At 44.5% G+C, this 12,953-nt stretch overlaps 1 protein-coding gene across 3 annotated transcripts in view; it reads right to left on the bottom strand.

The window, feature by feature from the left end:
• The window catches only part of STRBP (spermatid perinuclear RNA binding protein), a 138,240-nt gene that overhangs the window by 111,880 nt on the left and 13,407 nt on the right, over positions 1-12,953 (bottom strand). The window lies entirely within an intron of this gene.

The raw sequence follows: 12,953 nt of genomic DNA, 5'->3' as shown, positions 1-12,953 counted from the left end.
AGAAGCACCTGCACCAAACCTCCAGCGAGGCTGGCTGAGTTAGCACCAGGTGCGCTTCCTTGCGCTTCCTGAGCACCACTTGAGAGATTCCACTCCAAAAAAGGGGGGGGGGGGGAGGGGAATAGTAAAAATAGAACTCCTGTAAGGCCAGTAATTCTATTCCTACATCTATTCCAAAAACACCAATTCAAAAAGATAACTGCACATGTATGTTCACTGCAGCACTATTTATAATAGCCAAGATCTGAAAGCAATCCAAGTGTCTGACAAGAAATGATGGATAAATTGACTGTGATATATATATACTCAATAGAACACTACTACTCAGCTATAAGTTGAAATCTTGCATTTCACTACAACTTCAGTCGAACTGGAAGATGCCATACTAGGTGAAATAAATTAGGAGGAGAAAGACAAATACCAGATGATCTCATTGATGTAGAATATAAAAAACAAAGCAAGGAAATAGACAATGATGAATGCAAACAAGCCCTAAGGCAACACCAGCAGAACTGAGGCACCCAACCAAGGGGGGGAGGGCCGGGGACAGTGGATGAGAAGGGTCCTAGGGACAGCAGGAGAGGGGTCTGGGCACACTGATGGTGGCTGTGGCGCAGTAACAGCATGTGCCTAAAACGTTAAGATTAATGGTATTGCAAATAAGAATACTTCAGTGAATTAGATTTTTAATTAAAAAAAATTTAAATGAAAGCTCCCATCTTGCAAGTATGAGGTCACAAGTTCTTCCCTGGTGCCATGACAAGCGCCAAAAACGGCGGAGGGCTGCTGTCCAGGACTCTCGGCACAGCAGAGTGTGTGAGCTCCGGGGCACGGCCATGTGTTTACAGGCACTGCAATTACAGTGTGCAACCGGGAGCTCGGCAACAAACAATACCCGGGCCCCACAGCAGGAATGTGCCGCCCAACAGTCTCAACCTGCACTACACCCCAGAATGTACCACACATATCTGAGCGCAACCCCAGAAAGGACAGGTATAAGGACCAAACTGAAGTGTGCAACCCCAGTGATGTCACAAGAAAAGTATCTAAGTACTGCAATCAAGCAAGCAGCACCCAGGGAGCACAACCAATTACACAAGCACATGTGTAGCCTGTCTCAGCGACAACAGAGGGAAAGGAAGGGGGACTACCAGGGCCTGAGAGAGTGTCTGGGGGTGTGGGGATTTTCCTGGTAGGTGATTCAATCACCCGCATGGCACAGTCGGCCAAGCACCACCAGAGCTGAGTCAGTAGCAGTCCTGGAGTACCACCCGATTAGACACAACCTCCACACCCAGAATAATAATAATCTAGCAAATAACAATAAAATAACAAAACTGAATAATTTAGTGAGTACTTTCCCAACGGGTCAGAGTGATAGCCCAGCGGGTAGGGCATTTGCCTTGCATGCGGCCGACCCGGCCGACCCAGGTTCGATTCCTCCACCCCTCTCGGAGAGCCTGGCAAGCTACGAAGAGTATCTCGCCCGCAGAGCAATACCTGGCAAGCTACCCGTGATGTATTCAATATGCCAAAAATAGTAACAACAAGTCTCACAATGGAGAGGTTACTGGGCCCACTTGGGCAAATCAACGACGGGAGGACAGTGCTACAGTGCTAATTTCCCAATAAACAATGCACAATGTATAACATCTGAATCAACAAGAGATCCATTCAAAAATATTACAGACCTGCGAGTACTTTAGATATTACAATTATCTAGTGCTGGAGAGAGTCCAGAGACCAGAGTGTGTGCCTTGCAGGTGGCTGACCCAGGTTTGATCCCAGGTATCCCATAAGGTCTTTCAAGCCCAATGGCAGGACCTGAGTGCAGGGCCAAAGGTAAGTCCTAAGCATCGGTGGTCATGCCCCCACCCCCCCCCAAAAAAAATACATAAAAATCAGGGCCAGGGAGCCAGATAGTGTGGGCATTTGGATGCACAAAACTAAAAAGAAAAAAGAAATTACTTTTGTCAAGTGTAGGTATCTTAGCAAAGAAAAACATACAATTATGTGAGAACACTATTAATAGCACTTCTTCCTGTCCCACCTTCAATTCTACAGAGTCAAATTTTCGTCTATTAGAACACATCACGGAGGGCTGGAGTGATAGCACAGCAGGTAGGGCATTTGCCTTGCACGCAGCCAACCCAGCATCCCATATGGTCCCCCAAGCACCACCAGGAGTGATTCCTGAGTGCAGAGCCAGGAGTAACCCCTGTGCATCGCCGGGTATGACCCAAAAAGGGAAGGGAAAAAAAAAAAAGACATATCACAACAGATTAAATACATAAGTAGATATCACTAAATATTTTTAGAAACTAGTTTTCACTTTTCTAAAAAAAATTAGTTGTGGAAAGTAGGAAAAACAAATGTCAATCAAAGAATAAAAAGTCAAAGTTACAGAAGCCTGGAAAACGGTTTAATCGATTTAAGTGCTGCCTGGCGTGCATAAGGCTGAGTCCAAACTCAGGTGCCCTACACAAACACTAAAGCACTCACTCCTAACACTGCTAAGAGTCGTGTTGGCAGAGATGGCAGAGGAAAAAAGGCCTGGAACACAACTCTGTGGCTGAGAACATGCCCAGGGCAAGCAGGAGCTCTCTGGGAGAGCATGGAGGCAATATGACTACCCCATGATCTGGGTCCCCAGGATGTAAAAATTTTTTAAGAAACTGCAATCATGCGGGCCGGAAAAACAGTACAGTCGGTAGGCCACATACCTTGCACACGGCCAACCCAGGCTCAATTCCCAGCATCCCACATGGTCCTCTGTGCCCCTCCAGGAGTAATTCCTGAGTGTAGAGCCGGGAGTAACCCCTGAGCTCCACTGGGTATAAAACAAAAACACACACAAAAAAATTGCAATTATGCAAGGTAAGTCTAGATACCTACTGCAGCATAATAATAGCTTAAGTGAACAAATATTATATTGAACACTGCAACTTACTAAGAGGATATTTCAGATGCTCTCACCACGGAGGAGGGAGGGAGCGGGGGAGAGGGGAACCATGCATAGACATGTTCATCATAATTCAACTGTACTAACCAACTGTAACTAAATATACATCAAAGTATCATCTTATATACCTTAAATACATACAGTTCTTTTGTTTTTTGTTTTTGTTTGTTTGGGGGCTACACCAGTTGATACTCAGGGCTTACCCCTGGCTCTCTGTTACCTATCAGTCCTGACATTCACGGGACAATATGGGGTACCAGGAAATCAAATCTGGGTGGGCTGTGTGCAAGACAAGCACCTTACCCGCTATACTGTTGCTCCCATCCCTACAACTTTCTTTTTTTTTAAATAGTCATCCAACATTTGTAATATATGAGAGAGAATTTACAATTATATAAAAATCAAGTTCTGGAAGAATCTGGAACAACTGAAGGCTTGGCCACAGGGAACAAAGGGATCCTATACAAATGAAGTAATTCCATTTTTTTTTGATTCAATATTATTTTTAATAGGGAGATGGTGTTGCAGCTTAAGACCCCAAGTTCACTCCCTGGCTCCAATTGGCACAGCCCTAGCAGCCCCGAGCTCTGCCAGGGGGGGCCAATGTGGCCCCAACAGCAACTCATCACAGGCTCGCACATCAAAACCCAGACCCACAGCACCAGGCTAAGAATCTCCAGGAGTGACTCAGGGTTCCCAAGCACTGCTGAAGAGACTATTTCTAAAAGCAAAGAGAACACCTAAAATCTTCAAATACATATTTATAGGGGCCACAGAGAGAGCTGAGTGGGCAGAAATCCAATGTTTGCAAGCAGGAGGTCAGGGTGCCGTCTCCAACACCACGTGTCCCCTCAGAACTTTGAGGAGACCTCCCCAAGCCAGAAATAGCCCCTGAGTATAGCTGAGCACAGGCTGATTTTAGTATTCCCCAAAGTTCTCTGTCCAATTTCCCTGTCAACAGCAGCAACTTAGATTTTCAATTAAAGGATCTGACAAAAATCAACCATTCTCCTTAATTCCAATTTCATAAAGAATAGTCACTTGGGGGCTGAAGGTAGCAGGTAGGATGCCTGCCTTGTACATGCCAACCGGGGCTCGATCCCCCACACCCCATATGGTCCCCCAAGCCACACCAGGAATGGTAACTGAAGGCAGAGCCAGGAGTAAGCCCTGAGAGCTACCAAGTATGACAAAAGTCACTTAACCATATGACCTGTTTTAAGTCACCAAGAAGTGCTAAACAGTATGAGATAGCACTTATTAAACCCATACCATAAGCTAGGCATTATGCATTACTGACATTACCTCATAATACAACCCAGCAAAGCAAATCTTACAGAGCAAGAAACAGAATCAGATGTACCTGCCAAAGGTCACAGTTAATAACATAAAATCAGGGCTCACAATCAGGCCTATGCTGGCTCCAAAGTCCAGGTCTTTCTCCACTCTACCAGACTACTTCATAATCTGACCTGTGACTTATTCTCCCTGTCCTTGACCAAGTTACAGCTTCTCTCAGCCAAATTTTCTCTCTCACACAAGAGCACTGGCATAGCTGAGCTCCAAACTGTTCCAAAGTGCACCTCGTGAGTTAAGACTCAGCACACCAGTTTTAGAGTAAACGGCCTTTTATGTGTTTTTCTGTAGAGAAGGACTGTAAGTAATGGAAAAATAATGAGTAAAATTAATAGACTGGGATATCGCTTTTCAGATTTTAACAATCATAAAATATACCCTAAGCACCAAGCAGATATTGTGTATTTCTTTCATTCCATATAGCCAAAGCTTCCTCCTTTGACATACATTTGGGCATCCGGCCAGCAGATTCTAAAGATGGCAAGAACCTGGGAGCATTCTATACAGAAACATCTAAGTGAAGGACCGCTTGCGGGAGCTTATATAAGAAGCATATCTGCACCATCTATTCTTTGAGTAAGTTATACAATAATCAATGGAAATATTTGCCAAGCATTTCTGAGAAGAGGGCAGGCTGCAGGAAAATAGTGAAAACTGACACATGCATTTTGACACATACATGTGCGCGCGCACGCGCACACACACACACACACACACACACACACACTCCGTTAAAAAAAAATTACTGATTCCAGGATAAATCTACATGACCAGATGAAGGGTGAAATTTTCTTCTTCTTCCTCTAATACCTGTAATTTGAGCACGATGTACTACGTGCCAGTCAGATGTGTGCTGAAACCTTTGGAAGCATCTAACCCACCATGAAGGTGTGTTAAGTATATTTAATGGGGGCTGCCAGACCCATCAGTGCTCAGAGGTCATTCCTGGCTCTGTGCTCAGTTCTCACCTAACATTGGTCAGATGACATGTGGTGCCAAGATTTGAACCAAGATTGCCAGAATGCAAGGCAAGTACTCTAAGCCCCTATGCTTCTCTGCCCTTAAATCTATAGCATTTTTTAATAAGTACCTCTACACCCTTTCACCATTATTGCCGCGGTGATCAGCGGGGGCACACCTGCCAAGCCATGGTGCTGCTGAGGGCTGCACACTGGGGGGCAGTGCTTGCACACTTAGTCACAGTGCTCAGTTCAGGCCCAGAAGTCAGGCGTGTGCTGACTGCCAGGGGTCACTGCAGTGCTCACACACTTGCTGTTCTGAGGTCAGAGTGACCCAGCACCAACCAGGAGTCTTTATTGGGGTGTGCAGTAATGTCCAAAAATCACTTTACAGCACCGTAGAGCAGAGACAGCAAAGCCATCAGCTCCAACAACAGCACTGCCCAGATCACACTCAGCATTCACAGGACACTGACAACATGGACACTGAATCCCACACCTGCAAGGGAGACCAAGTCCCTGGACAAAATATTTATCTTAAAAGATGAAAAGTTTTACAGCTAGTAAGTGACAGAGAAGGAATAAGAAAACAAAGCTAACTCCAAAACCTGTATATTCTGCTAGTTCTGAGATTTAAGTCAAGCTACAAAGAAACTGTATTCCATCACTGTGGGGGTCACATCCAGCGGGACCCAGGGAATCATGCAGTACTGGGGATCCAAAGCGCGGCTCACACACGGAAGGAACGTGCTAAACTACTTAAGCACAGGTCTGGCCCCTCTACAAGGGTATTTTAGAAAATATATTTTTATGGTTTTTGGGTTTTGGGCCACACCCAACGGCACTTAGGGGTCATTCCTGGCAGTACTCAGGGGACCATCCTTGGTGCCAAGGATCGAACCAGGGTTGGCCACACACAAGAGAGCACCTTAGCCTCTACACTAGCTCCCCAGCCCCCATCTTTAAATTTTTAAATAAAAGTTTTTAAAAGCTTGAAATCCATTTATGGAAGTACCTGTCTAGATATTGACAAAAGTCACAAGAGGTCATGGTTAAAAATCCATATTTCTTTGGACAACTATCAATACACTTAAACTTAGGACATTTAAAGTGACTGACTATAACAAGAATCTTACATTCTTCTTATGCTCACATAATCTTAAAAAAAAATCTGTTCAAGGGAGCTAGGAACTTTTACATAACAACATACTTTTCAACCAAAACCCATCACACGAAGCATCTGACCCCACTGCCTATAAACAATTCATCTCGCTCAAAACACAGTAGGAAAGTGATAATGCTTCCACAGCATTCTTTCAGAAGAATGGCTGAAAATTCAACCTACCAAATATTCTTCCACTTTAAATTCTTTCATTTTGAAAAATATAAAATGAGTAGATGGGCAAGGCAGCTCAGCAGTAGCTCAGGCCGCAAGTCTACAAAGGTCTGGCTTCAATGCTCAGCACCAAAAAATAAAAGCTAAGGGGCTGGACAATAGCACAGCAGGCAGGGCGTTTACCCTGCGTGCATCAGACCCAGGTTCGATTCCCAGCATCCCATATGGTCCCCCAAGCACCACCAGGAGTAATTCCTGAGTGCAGAGCCAGGAGTAACCCCTGTGCATCGCCAGATGTAACCCAAAAAGCAAAAAAATAAAATAAAATAAAATAAAGCTAAAATGAGTGCTTTTCAATAGGGAAAAATTTTAATCACAAAATCCTTAACACATACATTGAGTTATTCATACATTTTGAGTTATTCCTGAAATTGAATCACCACTGTTTTTGTTTGGGCTAGCTGGCTTGGGGACACATTCAAGGTTGCTCAGACCTTGTGGTGCCAAGGACCAAACCCAGGCCCCCTGTATGCAAAGAATGAACTCCCCACTGACCTTTCTCTCAGGTCCAACTCGCCACATTTTTGTGTTGTTGTTTTTACTTTGTTTTGTTTTGTTTTGTTGGACTGGAGTGATAGCACAGCAGGTAGGACATTGCCTTGCATGTGGCTGACCCGGGTTTGATTCCTCCATCCCTCTCGGAGAGCCCGGCAAGCTACCGAGAGTATCCAGCCCACATGGCAGAGCCTAGCAAGCTCCCTTTGGCGTATTCGATATGCCAAAAACCGTAACAAGTTTCACAATAGGGATGTTACTGGTGCCCACTCAAGCAAACTAATGAACAACAGGAGGACAGGAGGACAGTGTGACAGTGCTACAGTGCTTATTTTTTGGAGGGGTCCCACCCAGCAATGCTCAGGGTTTACCCCTGGCTTTGCACTTGGAGTGGCAGTGCTCTGGGAGCTGTATCTGATACTGGAGGTCAAACCCATATTAATCCTGCGTAAGGCCAACGCCCTTCCTGCTGTACTATTGCTCTGGCCCCTCGTCACATTTTTATGGAAGGGTGACATCCCCAGAAGTACTGGGGGTCACCAGGGGTACTACACCCAGCTGTGCTCTGGAGGTCATAGTGTCAAGTATCGAACCCAGGGCCCAGCACACACCAAAACGCCATGCACAGCATCCCGCTCACATGTGCTTTACCCTTTGAGCTGTCTGCCCAGTTATGAGTCAGAAAAAGCCCTAAAATGTACAGAAGGGCTTTTTCCACTCTGGAGAAGCCTGTGTTCTCTCTTAAACAAGTATTTCTCTTTCTGTCCTCTCACACTAAGTAAATTTAAATAAAAACTCTGCTTCACAAAAAAAAATAAATAACTAAAAAACACAGAAGAATGGGGCAACGGCTGAGAGAAGTGACAGTCTGGCAGCTTGGCTATCTATGGTCCTGGCATCACAAGTGATTTTGTTTCCTTTGCTCTTCTTTTCTTCTTTTTTTTAACTGAATCATCATGAGATACACAGTTACAAAGTTGTTCATGATGGGGAGTTCAGTCATACAATGTTCCAACATCCATCCCCCCCCTCTTCACCAGTGTACATCTCTTTCTTTCTCTCTCTCTCTCTATATATATACATATATATACACACACACACACACACACACACACACATATATATATATATATATTTACCCCCTACACCCTCTTTTGAGGCAACCACAAGTGATTTCTGGCCACATCACAGTCAGAAATCAGGTGTGTGTAAACAAAGAGAGATGCAGCCGCCCAGTGAGCACTATAACTAAAATGATGTGTGAGCACCACTGCCAGCAGGAGGACCCTTGCACTGGCAACACAACTGAAGAAATGCAAAACTCAGAGAAAGAGAGAGAGAAAGAGAAAGAAGTGCCTGCCATAGAGGCAGGCTGAGGTGTGAGTAGCAGGAAGGAAACTGGGGACATTAGTGGTGGGAAATGTACTGGTGAGGGATGGGTGCTGGAACACTGCATGACTAAAATCCAATCATAAACAGCTTTATAACTATGTATCTCATGGTGATTCAATAAAACAATATTTTAGAAAATGTGCAGGCACCAGGGCAACAGTAAAGCAGGTAGGACATAGGGCATTTGTCTTGCTACATGTAGCCAACCTGGATTTCATACCCGGCATCCCATATAATCTCCCAAATCTGCCATGAGTAGTCCCTGGGAACAGAGCCAGGAGGCCAGGAGTAGCCCTAAGCATCACCAGGTATGGCCCAAAAAACAAAAACAAAAACAAAAATAAAACAAAACAAAAAAAGTGCAAAAGACAGGCTTCTGTGGAACTCCAAGTTATCTCATCAGCAAATGGAAAATTATTTTTAGTTTAATAAAAATAATAAAAATGAGGATAAATAGAATTTTTCTTTCACTTGCTTAAAAAACAAATCTTCAAAGCACTTAATGTGCTTAGAGTTTTAGAGTGATGGAAATGCTCTGAAATTAAGGTAGTGGGACTGAACCCAGATCAGCTGTGTACAAAGCAATCACTTTACTCACTGTACTACCTCTCCAGTCCCAGAGAGGAAATGTTTTTAAATAACCCAACTGCTTTGTTTATTCCAGGTTTTCTGGTCCACAAGCAGCCTAACACAGTGGAAGGAAACCAAATACCAGGTCAAGAAATTCACTTCTATACAGGGATTAAGGTGTTTGCCTTGCACACAGGTGAACCCAGTTCAATGCCCAGTACTGTACTTAGTTCCCAACACCCCATCCGGACAAACCCCTGAGCACAAAGCCAGGTGTAACACCTGAGCATTGCCAGATTTGGTCCTTCCCCAAAAAAATCTTCTCAGAGACAAGTGAACAAGTAGTAGCTCAGTGGTAGAGAGCCTGTCTTGAATGTGTTATGAATGAGGTCTCAAGTTCAACACCTCCCCACATGCTGAGTGTAAACCACCTGGCATTGCCCTTGGAGGTCCCCACAGCATCTGGCATACTGCGACAAAGCAGAAGCAACCATCATCCAAAAGCAGGCGGGGATGTGGAGGAAGAGGATGAAGGGAGGTGATTAACAGGTTGTTGTTGTTTTTTTTAAGTTTTAAAGATCTAAGGTCAGGGAGCCAGACAGTATAGTGTCTAAGGTATTGGCTTATAGATAGCTGAGACCCCAGTTCAATCCCTGGCACACTAAGGAGTACTTCCTGAGCACAGAGTCAGGAGTAAGCCCTGAACATTAGGTATGCCCCAAAAATGAAAGAAAAAGAAAGAAGAGAGTACAGCAAATAAATAAGGCCCATGCCTTTCACCTCTCATCCCAACTATACCACTAACTGCATATATAATTTTGACAAGAACTTTTTTAAAAAAAAAAAAAAAGCCATGTCGAAACCAATCCCAGAGTTTCACACACGCAAGTAAAGTGTTCACTGAGCACATTCCTAGTGCCCATCATCTCTCTGGATCGGTCACGGTCCTCCCGTTATACATCGATTTCCTCGAGCGGGCCCAGTAACAGCTCCATCGTGAGACTTGTTGTTACTGTGTTTGGCATATCGAATACGTCACGGATAGCTTGCCAGGCTTTGCCGTGCGGGCGAGATACTCTCGGTAGCTTGCCAGGCTCTCCGAGAGGGGCGGAGAAATCGAACCCGGCTCGGCCGGGCCAGCTGCACGCAAGGTGAACGCCCTACAGCTGTGCTATCGCAGCTATAGATATGTTTGTTTAAACCCAACTCATTTGTCAATGAACAAAACAAAGGTTAAAAATATAAAAACTCAGTCCTCTCAGGGGCTGGAGCAATAGCACAGCAGGTAGGGTGTTTGCCTTGCACGTAGCTGACCCAGGTTCAATTCCCAGAATCCCATATGGTCCCCCAAGCACTGCCAGGAGTAATTCCTGAGTGCAGAGCCAGGAGTAACCTCTGAGCATCGATGGGTGTGACCCAAAAAGCAGAAAAAAAAAAAAAGCTCAGTCCTCTCACAAATTAAGATTTTATACTTTATATTCCTGGCTAGCCAATTACATACAATCAAACTGCCCTCGATTTAAAATATTGAACAGGGTCAAGACAAAAAGTTCAAAGGACTGGAGTGCTTACTTTGCATAAGAGAAGTTAGCTTAGATCCCTGACAACATGCTCCCATGAGCACCACTGGAGTGGCCCTAACCCTGAGCAGGAACAGCCTCCAAACAGCACCTGGGGTGGTCCCAAAACAAACAACAGTAAAACTGACAGCAATATATTCTAAATCTGACCAACTAAAAGCCACCACCACCACACCAGTGGACTGAGGGGGAAGAAGGTGAGGGAAAAGCGATATTCTAAACAGAGAAATTGTCTCTTTGCAGGATAATTGAGTCCTATTAACTCCAATTTACTGGAAAACAAAATAGACGCTGTAATGAATGCACCAAAAATCATCTTAACTAACATAATGACCTCAACACAGAGAAGACTTAATTCAGAGATGACAAATGTGGTAAGCTCAAGGTCACTCTTCCAAACCTACAAGTCTTTAACTGATCAAAAACACTGCTATCTTTTTGACTATTAAAAACTACACTAAGCATAAAAATAAAAATATACATCAACATTATTTTGCTAATGACTGATTTTTCCTAAAAATAACCTTTAGGTTAAAAACTGCTACAAGACTCTGAAAAGGATATGTAACTAAAAGAACCTAATTTTCTTCTTGAGTTTACCTGGAATAGAAACTAAATCCTCTGATACCTTCTGGAATTTTGTTAAGTGTAGGTTGTTAAGGAAATGTTTTGGTAACTAACATCTTAACTACCATTAAGTAGAACAAAGGACTTGTCTCACTCCAATGTACCTTTAAATCCTAAAGGGAGAAAAGAAGGATATGGCAAGATACATACCGATTTTTCAGGTGGTCAAGGTGACTAGCAGGGAACTTTCACATGTTACTCACAGGGGTGCTGGATACTGCTTAGATAGCCATAACCAATGATGCAGTAAAGAAAACCTCAACGAGTAACACTCAAGTTGGATCAAGCCACTAGGAATACATGAAGGGCTTTACAATCCAAAGCAATTTATCTAACAAATTTAGTGAAACAAATGAAGTCAGTTACAAATCAAAAGTTCAGATGCTTTATCAGAAGTTATCTCACCAATTACCTAGATCCAGACCTCAGCTCCAGATGCAGCAATAAAGTCTAATTTCTCTTTCTGGCAGTTATCGACATTTAAAAGGAAGACAAAGTCTCCGATGCACAACCTCTGTCTGAAAAGTTAAGATCCCTGTTCGGAACAACTGGGTTCAATCCCCAGCACCCTATACGGTTCCCTCAAGAAGTGCCAGGAATGATACCTGAGCATGAGCCAAGAGTAAGCCCTGAGTACTACAGGGTGTGGCCTAAAAATAAAAATAAGCTCCCTGACAAGGGGAGGGGGGTGCGAGGGGCAGGGGCCGGCGGGAGCACATGCAGGGTGCCACACCAGTGACGCCTGAAGGCTACTCTCAGCCCTGTGCTCAGGGGTTACTCCCAGTACTGCTGGAGGGACCATGCAGTGCCAGAGATCAAACCCAAGTTCCCATCACGCAGATCATATGCACTCTGCCCACTGAGCTGGCCTCCAGCCCCCAACTTTCTTTTCATCACAACAATCACCATTTGTATGTCATCACTTGTTGCAAATTCAACACAAAGCTAAACCCAGTTCTCTTCTAGTCCCGGTTCTCCCATATTCCCACCCTCTCTTCTGAGTACCTCCTCTGCCTGAAGGACGCTGGAAACCTTGTAGCCCTGCAGGCCCAGCCTCCACATCCAGTTACCACGGTTCCTTCATCAGTTCCAAAACACCCACCTCAGACTCACGTCCACCACTTTATCACTTTATCACATCTCCCCGTCAACTACATCCTGCCATTTTAATCAGTATGAGCACTTCAGCCTCTTTTCACATAAAATTGTCAAGTTCATAAAGACAGTTCTGATGCCATCCCTCTGTCCTTGCTCAAAACCCTTTCACAGAAGCCTCAGTGTCAAAAGAATAAAATCAAAACTCCTCATTCTTCTACTCAAGTCCTTCCATCGTTTCCTCCCAACACTGAGGCCCTACCAACTCTTTCCATATCCCCATCTTGAGGCAAACCACTTATTTTTCCTATGAAAATCCTAAGCAGTGATGCGGGGGAGGAAGGGGATGCCCAGGGCGTTAGGTGGCGGCCACACCGAGCAGTGCTCACCTGGCTCAGTGTTTGGGGAACTGCACCACTGGGATTCAAACCACTGTCACAGTCACAGCTCCATACAAGGACAGAACCTGACCTGGGCAGCAGCACCTCTCCGGTCCAACCTAAACTTATATTCATGCATCG

Source organism: Sorex fumeus, unplaced genomic scaffold (assembly GCF_029834395.1).
Source record: "Sorex fumeus unplaced genomic scaffold, SorFum_2.1 ptg000129l, whole genome shotgun sequence".
Taxonomy (NCBI): Eukaryota; Metazoa; Chordata; class Mammalia; order Eulipotyphla; family Soricidae; genus Sorex; species Sorex fumeus.
This window is presented reverse-complemented; position numbering and strand designations above follow the sequence as displayed.